Genomic DNA, 14,495 nt, shown 5'->3' with positions numbered 1-14,495 from the left:
TCCCATATTTTAGTCTAGAAAAAAACTACCTGGTGCTGAGTCGCAGTCAGTCAACTCTAGGTGGCCATGGTATGTGCTCCCCTGCTTCACCAGCTCAGAGCCTACACTCATCTCAGCTTGAGGCCTCTGGAGAAAAGCTACATAAAGTTACATACTGTAGAGCCTCACCAATGTAATTAGGAGGTGATGACTCAGAAGGGAAGCAGGCAGAGAGTACAGATCAGGGCAGGGTGCAGTAATGCTGCACTGTGACGCAGACAGTAAGGGACGGAGGACCTGGAGGACGGAGATGGACCTATGTCGTGGAATAACAGGGACGGTTTTCTAGCAGCCCTTGAATTTGAGCCATGATTTAAAGATGGACAGCCTTTGTAAAGGCAGAGAGGAGGGAGAAAAAAACTGTTTTGTATGCTATCTATAAATAATAAAATATACAACAAATAAGTTTCTCCCTAAGTAAAAGGCACAATAACTTTTAGCACTGAATTGGGCCTAGTATTCACCAGAATTGTATTAATTTTTTAAACTCCTGAAATGACCTGAGAGTAGGAAGGTGAAGCTTGAGTAAGACGCAAGTCCCTGGAAATACCCCGAGGGCTAATTAACAGCACAGAGATTCTGCGAGAATCCCTGCGGTACCACTTCTTGCCTCCAGAACTGATGGCACTCTCTGGGCCACAACCTCTGTCTCTTCCTCTCCCTTCTGGTTCCTGATGCTCCCAGAGGGATAGGCAGGCAGCAGTGTAAACACTGGGACGTCCAAGGACTGGTCCAGTTATAATCAGCTCCATTCTTGGCATGGGATGGGCACAAAACCTCTCAGACCTCCCAGACAACTGTCTCTTTGGGCTCTCAGTGTCGAGACCAGCATTGTCCAGCCCAGCTTCCCAAGGACACAGAAGCCCTCCGTTTGCCAGTCTCACTAGCCATCTGGTTGCTGAGCTTAGAGCTACCGATGCTGAGTCTACCGACTTCAGTTTGTCCCTACCAGCCAAAGTATTTTCCTCCTCTGTGCTCTACCGGTGCAGTGTGAACAAATACATCGTGCTGAGTGAAATACATATTCTGGCATCAAAGAGACTTGCAGTTGAGTCCTTGGCATGATCTTGGGCTCATTTCCTAACCATCTAATTCTTAGATGGTTATGAATAGCTGTAATGAGAGTTAATTAGACCAGGCATGGAAAACTACCAAAGCGGTGCCTAGCAGATATTGAGCACCCAAAATTCATTATTTGCCTATTGTTGTAGTTGTTACTGCCATCACGAGGAGGTAATACGAGGCAAAAGAAAAATAAGAAGTAACGTGAGCATTCCGATAGAGCTTGGCAGAATAGCATACTTTCTAGTGGATAATTACAATGCAGAGGAATGAATGAGAGGGTCAAGGAGACCCCAGTGTCACAGGCAAGGGAAGAAGTCCTATCTGTACTCTTAGAGAAATGAGAGAGGTAACATCCCATCCTGTGCTTCAGTGAGTCACACGTAAAAGTGCTAGTGACAAGTGCAAATGGTTTGCTCAGCACCTGGAAAGCACAGGGTGTGAACTTGTTCCGCAGCTAGGTGCAGGCTCCTGGGGCTGAGCAGAAGTGTGAATGAAACAAGCAACTGATGAATTCAGTGGCGGCAGGAGCCACGAAAGGCTAATTTCATCTCCAGAGGAGTTGCCTTCTGACCACCTTCCTTTGCTTGTCCACACTGACGGCATCCAGCTGCTTCCCAAGCGCCCAAAGGCTCCTGGTGGCAGGCAGCAATCTAAGTGACCCAGCGTCATGTGGCACTTGGATCAGCCCAGTAATCTCTCCAACACAGTGCCTCATTCAGTCAGCCCCGTAGAATTTGGATGCTTTGAATCATGGTAGATTTACCGAGACTCCGAAATCCTTGGGGCTGTCCATCAAAACAGGCTTCATTAGCAAATGGAAGGGTAAGCAGTAAGGAAAACAAAAGAATCCTTCCCGACTTTACTCTGAAAATCGGATGATGACTAGAATCCCACAGATCCTTGAATGGTTTGTATGACTTACAATCCTGGCAAGTGGTTTGTTTTGTATGATTGTTGGAGGAGTGAGGGAAAGAGGGAGAGGGGAGAAAAGAGCTTCAGATTTTTCTTTTTTGATTTATTTTATAGATTTAAACCAACCCTGCCCCTGTTTTTGACAGCCTTCAGTAGCAGCATTCTTCACAATGATGGTATCAAAAGTGGTTTTCCTTCTGTTATCGCAATAATGTTCCACCTGCATCATCATGCATCATTAAACTTTCAAGATGGATAGGGACTAAGCAATCTAATAGCCTATCCTCTCCTTTTACTGATGAAGAAAAAGAAGCCCAGGAAAATTAGGGGGGATTTGTAAAGCCACAGAGCCCTGTTTACAAATACTGTTTCTATCTCCTTTCCAGTATGATAATGGCACCTCAGTTTTCCTTTTAGGAAATAGTCTTTCCAATTCTCAGCACATACATTTCAGGTAAGGCTGACCAGAACATCCCTGGCCCTGCCAACAAACTCCAAGGTCCAGTGGTTGGCACAGAACCCAGATTTGGCCCATTAGTGGTTGGATTAGCTATGTGCTCTGGCCCCAGCAGTTTGTGGAATTGACTTACAGCTGTTAGAAAACGGAAGCTCTCTTTCCCATTGAGGCGGCTGAGTTGGTAGGGTACAGTCCTGGAACTGCCGAGACTATTTGCTAACAGAGGGGAATAACTCACCTAGTAATGAAGCCAACACGACATTCAACAGAGAGGAAAAATGAAGAAAAACTCATTTCTGATGATATTATTGAGGCCCTGGATCACTGACGTCTTGGAATTTTCAGTGGCTTTGACACAATACTTTTTTTTTTTTTGTAATTCAAGCCATTTTGAATTATATTTCTTCATTTGTAAATTTAAAAATTCCTTATTACATTAGAGCTACCTGGATAACAGGGTGTCTGATCCTGGACCAGGGCTCTCTCCATTTCTCATGAAGAATAAAGGGAAAGACAAAGCAGTGAGAGAGACCAAAGAAAATTAATGAGTTCAACTATTTTAATTATGACCAAGAAACTAAACTTACAGAATCTTAAGCAGAGATGTTCTTAAAAGACTTAGAAGCATTAGGGAAAACCAACTAGCAGCCACATTATGCTTAACTGTAATCCCCAACCAAAAATGATCAGGTGTGTAAAGTGCATCTTCTCTTTTCAACTTGGCCTCTGACTCAAGAATATGACCTTGAACATGTTCTTTGTCTTCTCGTGTTCTGGATATCTGTTTCTGCATGACAAGACACCACCAAACAGTGGGCTTTAAAACAATAATAATCATCTATTTTGCTCACAAATCTGGGGGTTGACTGAGCTCAGGTAGGCTTGGAAACTCTCCTGTGGTTGCATTCAGATTTTGGTGGATTGGGTCATATGCTTTACTTGGTCTACTGATTCAAATATGTTCATCTTATCCAGAAACACCCTCACAGGCACACCCAGAATAATGTTTGACCAAACATCTGGGTACCCTGTGACTCCGTCAAGTTGACACATAAAATTAACCATTACATGGAGTCAAATGTGATAGCAGACAGGAACCCGTTAGAATCAACCACTATACTGGATTCAGCACTATGGACTTTGAGAGTTTCTAAAAGTCTGAATGGTTTGAACATCCAAACATCTGCATAAAGTTTTATCGTTGTTTACTCTTTTCAAATGTTAGTGAGCATAAAAATACTGAATAAAATTACACGTGTGTATGTATGTGTGTATATATATGTGTATAATATATATATGTGTGTAATACGTATATATAATATATATATACTGTCCTTAATGCACCACTTAAAGTATACTTAACATTCTGAATCTATAAAATTTCAAATATATACAAAGAAAGAATAGTATAATAAATCTTTTCATATCCATTACCCAGCTTCAATCATTATCAATGTTTTTTCAATCTTGGTTTTTCTACCCACCACACTTTTAATTTCTGCTATATTACTTTAAATTAAATCCCAGGCATTGTGTCATTTTGTGCATAAGCCCTCCAGGATGCATCTCTAACTGATAAAGGGACTTTTTTCTGCCCTGCATAGCTTCGATTCCCCCATCACATCTAACATTTATAATAAATTCTTAATATCATCTAATATTAAGGGGGTTTAAAAAGTGATTTTGATTATACATTATTTTTATCTCATCTTAGCTAATCATCTTACCTAATACCCAAGTGTGTCTCAGATGATCAAAATCTAGCGAGGAAAGTCAGGGTAGCAAGGATGAAAGCCCTAGAGAAGAATATGTGACCAGAGAGAGTTACATGTTAGGCTGTGTGGTAGAGTCTGGAAGCATTTGAAGCATTCAGAGAAATGAGAAATCTGAGTGGGCTATCTTGGTGGGTACAGAAGGATCCTCTGTCCTGTCAACCTGTCACACTCGGCTCTTGCTGTGCTCCCTGATAGCAGGAGCAGCGATGATCACATCCACAACAGAATCCTAGAAAATGATGGTTTCTTTTTCATTGGGAGAGTGATGGTGCTTTATAGATGAAACACAGTGCCTGCCAAAGAAAATAGGATTTTTGCCTCTAATTGGAAAAGCTTAATGACGTAAGGGATAGTGCGCGAAACTTTTTTAAAAATCTGGGCTGATGCAAACTTGCTGCTGGGCCTCTGCCAGCCTGCCGCACCTGCAGCATTTCCCCACTAATATTTCAAAGTGTCAGCTGGCCCAAGAGCCGCCTGCAGAACTATGGTAATTGCTGAGATATGCCTAGACCAGCTGAGATAATAGGGCGCCAAGAAGCAGGGGAAAATGTCAGCAGCTGCGGTTCATGCTACTAATTTTGTTTTCTTAAAAGTAAACTTTATGGAATGACAAATTCCACTAAGAGCTAATCTGGAATTATACAATTACCAGTTCTTTTGCTGCTTTTTGAATTCATGTGTTCAGTCACTGAATACATGGCAAATATGTATCAAAGGTATGGACACTTTCTCCCCCTGCACCTGTGACGGGCATCATGTGAGCTCCCCTCTCTCAGGTGAGTCTGGCCCTGAACACTGCATCCTTCTCAACACCGGGCTCCACGCAAAAGTGATTGAGCATAGTTAGCATGTGATACAAAATCCATTTCCTTTTTCTAGTATCTTCTCAATACTCATTTACTCTCTCTGGGAAAGGGAAACAAACAACAATGTGCTGACCACTGTATGTGGTTGTGCCGTCTCATTGAAAACAGACCAAAAATGGCACAGAGCTCCGATCAGGGCAGAGACCATACCTGTCTCATTCACCACTATGCTTTTAGAACCAAGCTCAGAGGTAGGAATAAAAAGCTGCTTAAAAAATATGTATTTAAAAATTCAGTAAGTAATTGAACAAAAGAAGCATCACATGTGCTATCTGAATCAGATAGCTAGATTGATATGTCTGCAAAATAAGAATAACAATAGCAATGAGAATATAAAATAATTAATATGGCAGCTGACACTTACTGAATGATTTCTGTATGCCTAGCACTGTGCTGAAGTGTTTTCATGGACAATCTCTCACTATTACTCAACAACAGCCTTTGGTGATAGGTCCTGTTGTTGGCTCCATGTTACCAATGGGGAAACTGAGGCTTAGAGAAGTTAAGCAAGTTGCCCAAAAAGCAGCTAGACAACCTGAGTTTATTGTATGCATTATTTTCCAATTCACTGCAGCCTGTTGACTCTTGTGCGTGAAAAGCTTGGCCAATTTTAGGTGATCATTATCTTCTCTAGGTATCTTTGTAAAATATGTCTTACATGGCCATTTTTTCCTAGGTTTAAGAATATTCTATGTAATTTCACTATTTACATTTTAAATGTAATGATAACCACCAGAAATGATAACAGATATGTCCCAGGAAGAAACTTTAGAGAAACCAGGATCGATAAGGGAAAGGAAAGCACTTTGGCAAGTGGTGCTCCTCAGGGCTATTTCAAGGGCCAAGGCAGAGCAGAGATCTGAGAAGGAGATAAAAGCATATGACCGGAAGCAGAGGTGCAAAAGACAATGAATTAGTGCTTTAAGGGAGCCAATTCCAGAAATAGCTTGCTTCATTTTATGGCTATTTCTTCAAGAGCTTTCTGTGTTTTTCTTGAATTACCACAAATAGAAGCAGAGTTCAAAGATGGGATTCCTGAAAGTTTAAACTTGGTATGATCCTGAGATTTCAAATCTTTCATTAAATTAATTGAATAGTTTTTACACTAGCAGTTTGTTTCTATTTTGTGTTTGAAAACATAAACTCTGTGCATGTGTATACTAACGTGTGTGTGTGTATATATATATATATATATATACACACACACACACATAGAGAGAGAGTGTATACTATGCGATACATATATTACAAAAACAAAAATTAGGCATGTTTCCTTTGCCAGGATCTGGTTACAATTATAAAAGGAGAAGTTTTTTTTAATGCTCTCATTAATATATTTAAATTTATGAGTCTAGGTGATATATAGTAACAATCAAAACAGCTACCCTTTTGTCATTTGATTGTCATTGAATGATGATGTAATGGCCTACTAGAAATTGTTAACTTTTGTCTACCTACTTATCAATCTACCTACCTACCTTGCTTTTGGTAAGAAAACATGCTAACTCCATTCTATGTAGTTATATGTAAGTGGTTACGTTGGAGAGATGGATCCCATGCAGTCTCTTTTAATTATACATACGTAACACAAATAAACCTTTTTGCCTAGGGAACATGTTTTATAAGACTTTCGGTCTATCAGAAATTATCTTTCCCATTGGAACTGTGGCGTAAGGGTCCTACAGACCTTCTGGAAGGAAAGGAGTTAATCTAAGTAATGCTTCCCCGAATCTAGCTGGGGCAGGGTGGTTTTGACCAAGCTCCAGTGATGGTGAAAGATAATGGTATTGCTCAGATAAACTTGTCTTGAGGAATGGGAGGCGTCTGTGCCAGTGGAGTGGGCTAAATATAAGAATTTAATGTTTTGAGAGGAATGACTGGCCTCAGCACAGCATGTGGCTAATTCGGAATAAAAATCTAATTATAAAGCAGTAGTTGTATCCTGAGATGCAATGGCTGGGCTTTGAGGTGTAAACCAAAAGGAGAACCCAACGTGGGAGACAAATGAAGCCTGCATATGAACTTGGTTCTAGTAAAATAAGGACTTACTAATTAAGTGAGCTAATGGCACCCATTGAAAAGTTCAGTGTTTTCATGTTGCCTTGTCACAGAAAAGAGTAAGGTTATCTATTCTACTCTTCCCTTCATGAATATGTGCTTTTCTAACTCTTGACTATTATAGATTATGCTCACATGAACATTAAATTACAAACTATGCCAGCACAAATATGTATACAAAGTGTTGGTCCACTTATGTAGACTAGATACATAACCGTGAGTATAATTGCTTGGTTATAGGGCTCACATTAGTTTTTCATTCCTGCATTAAAATTACCCCAGAATTTAGTGGCTTAAAACAATAAACGTTTATTGTAGCATTTCTCTGGGTCAGGAATCTTTGTACAACTTATCTGGGTGGCTCTGGCTCAGAATTTCTCTCGAGGCTGCAATCAAGGTTTTGGCTGGAGATGTGGTCTTATATGAAGTCTGGACAGGGGAAGACTCTGATTCCAAGCTTACTCACATGCTTGTTGGCAGGGTTTTGGATTGAGACCCTTAGTTGCTCCCTGGATGTTGGATGGAGATTGCTCTCAGTTTCCTGACATATTGGCCTCCCTATAAGGCAGCTCACAACATGACAACTGGCTTCCATCAGAGTGAGCAAGGGAGAAAGAGCAAGAGAGAATGAGAAAGGTGAAAGCCAGAGTCTTTAAAAATATTTAATTAAACTTTTAATTTTGAAATCGTAGATTCATATGCAGTTGTAAGAGAGATCTCGTGCAACTTTTATTCAGTTCCCCTTAATGGCAACATCTTGCAAAACTATAATACAATATCAAACCAGGATTTGACATTAATACAGTCAAGATATAGAACACTTCCATCACCACATGTTGCCCTTGATATAGTCACATTCACTTCCCACCCACCCACATCCCCTCCTTAATATCTGGCAGCTTCAACTCACTTTTCTATCTCTCTCTATTTTTCTCATTTCAAGAACGTTATGTAAGTGGAATTATGTAGTATACAATGTTTTGGTATTGACTTTTTTTTCATTCAGCATAATTCTTCAGATATTTATTCAGGGGGGTGGTGTGTATGAACAGTTTGTTTCTTTTTATTGCTGAGTAGCATTCTGTGGTATGGATATACCACACTTTATTTTACCATTCATCCATTGAAGGACGTCTGGCTTTGGGTGGGCTGAATAATGATCACTCAATGATATCCATGTCCTAAACCCTGGTAAATGTTACCTTACATGGAAAAAGGGACTTCGCAGAGATAATTAAGAATCCTGAGATGAGGAGATTATCCTGGATTTTGGGGGGTAGGACAAATGTAATCAACAGGAGCTTTGTAAGAGAGAAGCAGGAAGGTCAGAATTAGAGGTGGGGGGGGGGAAGGAGCTGCAACAATGGAAGCAGAGAGAGAAGGAGATGTGATGATAGAAGGAGAGGTTGGAGCTATGTGGCCAAGAAATGCAGGCAGCATCAGAAACTGGAAAAAGGCTAGGAAATGGATTCTGCCCTAAAGTTTCCAGAAGGAACACAGACCTGCGAATACTTTGATTTCAGGATTTCTGACCTCCAGAACTGTGAGACGATACATTTGTGTAGTTTTAAGCCACAGAGTGTGTCCTAGTTAGTTAACAGCAGCAATAGGGAACCCATGCAGTTTGTGTCCAGTTCCTGGCTATTGTGAATATAGCTGCTATAGACATTTATATTCAGGTTTTGTGTGAACATGATTTTTTATTTCTCTAGGATAAATGCCCAGAGGTGCACTTGCTAGTTTATATGGTGATTGCATGTTTAGTCTTTTTAAGAAACCACTTGACTGTTTTCCAGAGGGGCTATATCATTTTGTGTCTACCAGCAGTGTATGAGTGATCCAATTTCTCTGCATCCTTTCCAGTATTTGGTGGTTACTATTTTTGATTTTTTTTTTCTTTTAAAAGGGAACACTATTTACTTATTTATTTTTTGGGGGGCTGTGTTGGGTCTTTGTTTCTGTGCGAGGGCTTTCTCTAGTTGTGGCGAGCGGAGGCCACTCTTCATCACAGTGCGTGGGCCTCTCACTGTTGCGGCCTCTCTTGTTGCAGAGCACAAGCTCCAGACGCGCAGGCTCAGTAGTTGTGGCTCATGGGCCTGGTTGCTCCGCGGCATGTGGGATCTTCCCAGACCAGGGCTCGAACCTGTGTCCCCTGCATTGGCAGGCAGATTCTCAACCACTGTGCCACCAGGGAAGCCCACTATTTTTATTTTAGCCATTCTGATAGAAATGTCGTGATATCCCATTGTGGTTTTAATCTGCATTTTTCTGACAGGTAATGATGTTGAACATCTTTTCAAGTGTTTATTTGTTATCTGTATAGCATCCATAGTGAGTTTTTTTGGATCTTTTCCTTATTTAATACTTTTTGAACTTCTGAGTGTTTTTCTTTTCTTTCTTTTTTTTTTCAACTATTGTGTTTTGAGAGTTCTCTTTATATATCCATCACAATTGTTTTTCCCCTAGAGGTAAGGATTTTTTTTCTCTGTTATTTCTTTCAAGATTTTTTTCTTTTAAGTTTTCTGAATTTTGGTTATAATGTCTCTTCTTATGGATTTCTTTTCATTTTTCCTGTTTGGGGTTTGTTCAGCTTCTTGAATCTCTAGATTAATGCCTTTTACCAAACTGGGGGAATTTTCAGAATGAAGACGCTTATTTCTCTGAGTCCTTTTTCAGTCCTGCCCTCTTTCTCTTCTTCTGTAACTCTGGTTACACAAGTTTACCATCTTTTATTACAGACCCAACTGTCCCTGGTTCTCTATTTTTTTTCAATATATGTTCTTTCTTTTGTTCAGGCTGGGTAATTTCTATTGTCTATCTATTGAGTTTGTTAAATTGGTTATTGCATTTTTCCATTTTAAAATTTTCATTGGGTTTTCTTTATATCTTCTATTTATTCTCTGGAACTTTCTAATTTTTATTTGTCTCACTCATGCTTTTATGATGACTGCTTTAAAATCTTTGTCAGACAATTTAATTCAACATCACTGTCATCTTGGTGCTAGCATTTATTGATTGCCTTTTTTTTTCGTTCAACTTGAGATTTTCCTGGCTCTTTGTATGACGAGAAATTTTTGATGGAAAGCTGGACATTTTGTGTATTGTCTTATGAGACTCTGAATCTTAAACTGTCTGTTTTATCTGGCTACTTCTGACCCTGCTTTACCAGGGGAAGGGATTGGTGACTTATTACAACCATATTGGGGTAGAAGTCCAGGTTGTCCCCAGTGGAATTGGAAGTCCACACTCTCCACATGGTCTCCACTGACACTGCAGATGGCGCCTTGATACCCCCTGGTGGGAATGAAGGTATTTGCTGGTGGGGGTAAGGATGAGGCCACTATTTTTTCTGTGCTATTTGACTATGGTAAAGCTGTTGTTATCTAAAAGTTTTCTGTCTTGCTAGGTTGCCCTTATTCTTGCCTTTTGGCTGGAGAGATCAGGCTTCTTTGTCTGTGCCTATGGAATTTCTGGGTTGCTGGCTCTTCAACTCCAAGTCTGGGAAATATGAAGCAAAAAGACAACCCAGAGAACTCATGACCATGTTGTTCTGTGGGTCCCGGGGTTCCTAGCTGGTCTGCTTTCTTTTCTCTACCTTTCAGAGGCTTTTAATGTTTATTTTATAAATAATACCTTTGGTTTTTAATTGTACTTAGTGGGACATATAGGGAAATGTACATCTACTCCATCTTTCCCGGAAGTGGAAATCCCGCTTGTTTTGCAACCTAATATTGGAAGTGACATTTTATCACTTTTGCTCTATTCTATTACTTAGAAGTCACAATTTACAGCTCACATCGAAGGAGTAGTTTTACACAATTATACAAGGGCATGAATTTCAGGATGTGAAGGTCACTGAACACAATCACAGGGTCACATGTGTTCAGCTGAGTGGATACTGCCCATCAGTTTCACCGAAGTTTGTACTAATTTATGTTTTCATTGGCAATATATAAGGGTTTCAGTTAATCCATATCATCCCCATTACTTGGCTTTTTAAAATCTTTTGAAGAATTTAACTCTGTTGATGGATATAGTTGATTCTCATTGTTATTTTAAGTTGCATTCCCCTGATGTGTTATTAGCATCTCTTTATGTTTTTTGTCCATTTGCTTATCTTTTCCCTCTTTTGTGAACTTCCTATGTAAGACTTTTGCTTACATTCTGTTAGGTTGTTTGTATATACATGTACACACACATATCCTATATGTGAAATATTTGTCAGTTATATGTCTTGCAAATATCCTTTCCCACTCTGTGGATTTCCTTTTTTTAATTAATAGATTTTATATGTTAGAACAGCTTTAGGTTTACAGAAAAATTAATACAGAGAGTTCCTGTAAAACTGTATTTCCCACATGCTGTTTCCCCTATTATTAATATATTGTATACTTGTGGTACAGTTGTTACAATGAATGAACAAAGATCATTACATTATTATTAAGTCCATAGTTTATATTAGAATTCAGTCTTCGTGCTGTACAATTCTGTGGTGGTTGACATGTGCTATGCTAGGTATTCACCATTACAGAATCAGACAGAAAGTTTCACTGACTTGGAATAGACATCTCTGGTGCTCCACCTGTGTCTCTAAAGTTTTGTATTTCCCAGAACATCATATAGCTGAAGTCATACAGTACGAAGCCTTTTCAGATTGGCTTCTTTCATTTACTAGTATGCATTTATGGTTCCTTCCTGTCGTTTCATGCCTTAATAGCTTATTTCTTTTTAATCACTGAATGACATTCCATTATATGGATTTATGACAGGTTGTTTATCCATTTGCTGCTTGAAGAACATCTTGGTTGCACTGAGTTTTAGGCAATTGTGAATAAACATTTGTGTACAGGTGTTTGTGTGGGCATATGTTTTCAACTCAATTGAACAAATGCCTAGGGTTGCACTTGCTAGATGATATGGGAAGACTGTGTTTAGCTTTGTAAAAAAAAAAAAATTAAAAAAAACTGCAAAATTGACTTCAGATATGGCTGTACCACTTTGCACTCCAACCAGAAATGAATGAGAGTTACTGCTGGTCTGAATTTTTGTGAGCATTTGAGATCAGGGTATTTGCTTTTGGATTCTAATCATTCTTAGACTTGGGTCATGATATCTCATTGTTGTTTTAATTTGTTGAGCATCTTTTCATATGTGTGTTGGCCACTTGCATACCTCTTCAGGGGGGTGCCTGTTCAGATCTTTTCCTCATTGTCTGATTGGGTTGTTTGTTTTCTTATTGCTGAGTTTTAACAGTTCTTCATATATTTTAGACGTTAAGTCCTTTATCAGATATGTGTTTTGAAAATATTTTCTACCAGTCTGTGCCTTATCTTTTCATTCTCTAAGCAGTGTCTTTTGCAAAGCAGACATTTTTAATTTTAATGAAGTCCAGCTTATTAACTTTTTCTTTTGGAGATCATGCTTTTAGTGTTAAGTCTAAAAATTAGTAATAAACTAGTGTTTATTACCAAACCCAAGGTCACCTAGACTTTCTCCTATGTTATCTAGTAGAAATTTAGTTTTGTGTTTTACATTTAGATCTGTTATCTGTCTGCTTTGAGGGTTTTTTGTTTTGTTTTGTTTTGTGAAGGATCTGTGTCTAGATTATTTTCCTTTTAATGTGGATGTCCCAACTGTTGCAACATTATTTTTTGACAAGACTGTCTTTTTCCATGGAATTGCTTTTGCTTCTTTGTCAAAATCAGTTGACTGTATTTGTGTGGGTATATTTTGGAGCTTTCTATTCCATTCCTTTGATCCATTTGTCTATTCTTTTGCAAGTACCATACTGTCTTAATTACTGTAACTTTTTGATAAGTCTTGAAATTGAGTAGTGTTCTTCTTCAGTATTGTGTTGGCTCTCTTGAGTCTTTTGCATCTTCTTATAAACTTTAGAAGCAGTTTATTACTATCCACAAAATAACTAGCTGGTATTTTGCTTGGGTTTGTGTTGAATTATTTATCAACTTGGGAAGAACTGACATTGTGACAATATTGAAATTTCTTATCCACAAACATGGAATATCTCTCCATTTATTTAGAGCTTTGCTTTCTTTCATCAGAGTGGTATAGTTTTCCTCAAGTAGATCCTATGCATATTTTGTGAGATTTATATCTAAGTATTTCTTTTTTGGTGTTAATATAAATGGTATTGTGTTATATATTAATTTCAAATTCCAATTGTTCATTGCTGTTATATAGGAAAACAATTGACTTTTGTGTATTAACCTTGTATCCTGCAACCTTTGTATAATTGCTCATTTTTTCCATAAATTGCTTTTGTGGACTTTGGGATTTTCCTCATAGATAATGTCTTCTAGTTTCCAGCTTTGTTTCTCTCCTATTCTTGGGTTTCCCTAAGAACTTTTATTTAAATTGAGGTGAAAACAGATCATAGTTATAATAATACCCCTAAATTTTTTGTTGATGTACAATATTATAAAAGTTACAGGTGTACAATATAGTGATTCACAATTTGTGAAGATTATACACCATTTATAGTTATTATAAAATAAGGGATGGGGAGGCTACAGGAGCCTGGAATTTGTTTAATTATCCTTCCCCCAATAAGATAAGGCTGCAATGAAGTAGTTTCCTTTGAGGGCAGGGCTTAAGTTATGGAGCTCTGGAGATATTTCAAAATGGTAACTTTTCCCCTCCCCTTACCTGAGTAAAGCATGGGCATTGTTCTGTTGTCTGTACCATTGGTGGGACTCCTGGAGGTAAAACATGTGAAAGGTGGGGACCCTCCTAAGACTGGGCCTCCAGACCAGCCTACATTCACCCGCAGTAATTTTTCAATTACCTTTTAAGTGTTCCTGCCAACAGCTGTATCTGTGGCCTCTGCTCCTGGTAAACTGTGATTCCCTGTATTCACCAATCTCACCAAGTTTTTGGGTGGCACTTTGCCTTGTGACTTCAATTATCTGATGGATGTAAGAAAAGTTGTTGATTTCCATTCTGTTCCAGCTTTTTTCTTGTAATAAGGATGGAGATGATGACTTCCAAGCTCTTTACATGTCAGTGCTGAAACTGTGGCTTGCTTTTTCAGTCTTTTGTCTTTGAGAAACAGATGCTTCCAATTTTAATGTAATGCAGCTTATTGACTTTTTCCTTTATCCTTACTTTGTGTGTTCTAATAAGTTCATGAGTATATTTTCCCCAGGTTATTTTCTAGCAAACTTCTTGATTTTAACTTTCACATTTATATCTATAATCCTCTTGGAATAATATCTGTGTAGGAATGAGGTAAAATGCAAAATATACTTTTATTTCCATATAGATAATCTGATTTTTACATGTTGATTTATTGGGGAAAAAACC

The sequence above is a fragment of the Eubalaena glacialis genome, chromosome 13, assembly GCF_028564815.1.
Source record: "Eubalaena glacialis isolate mEubGla1 chromosome 13, mEubGla1.1.hap2.+ XY, whole genome shotgun sequence".
NCBI lineage: Eukaryota > Metazoa > Chordata > Mammalia > Artiodactyla > Balaenidae > Eubalaena > Eubalaena glacialis.
This window is presented reverse-complemented; position numbering follows the sequence as displayed.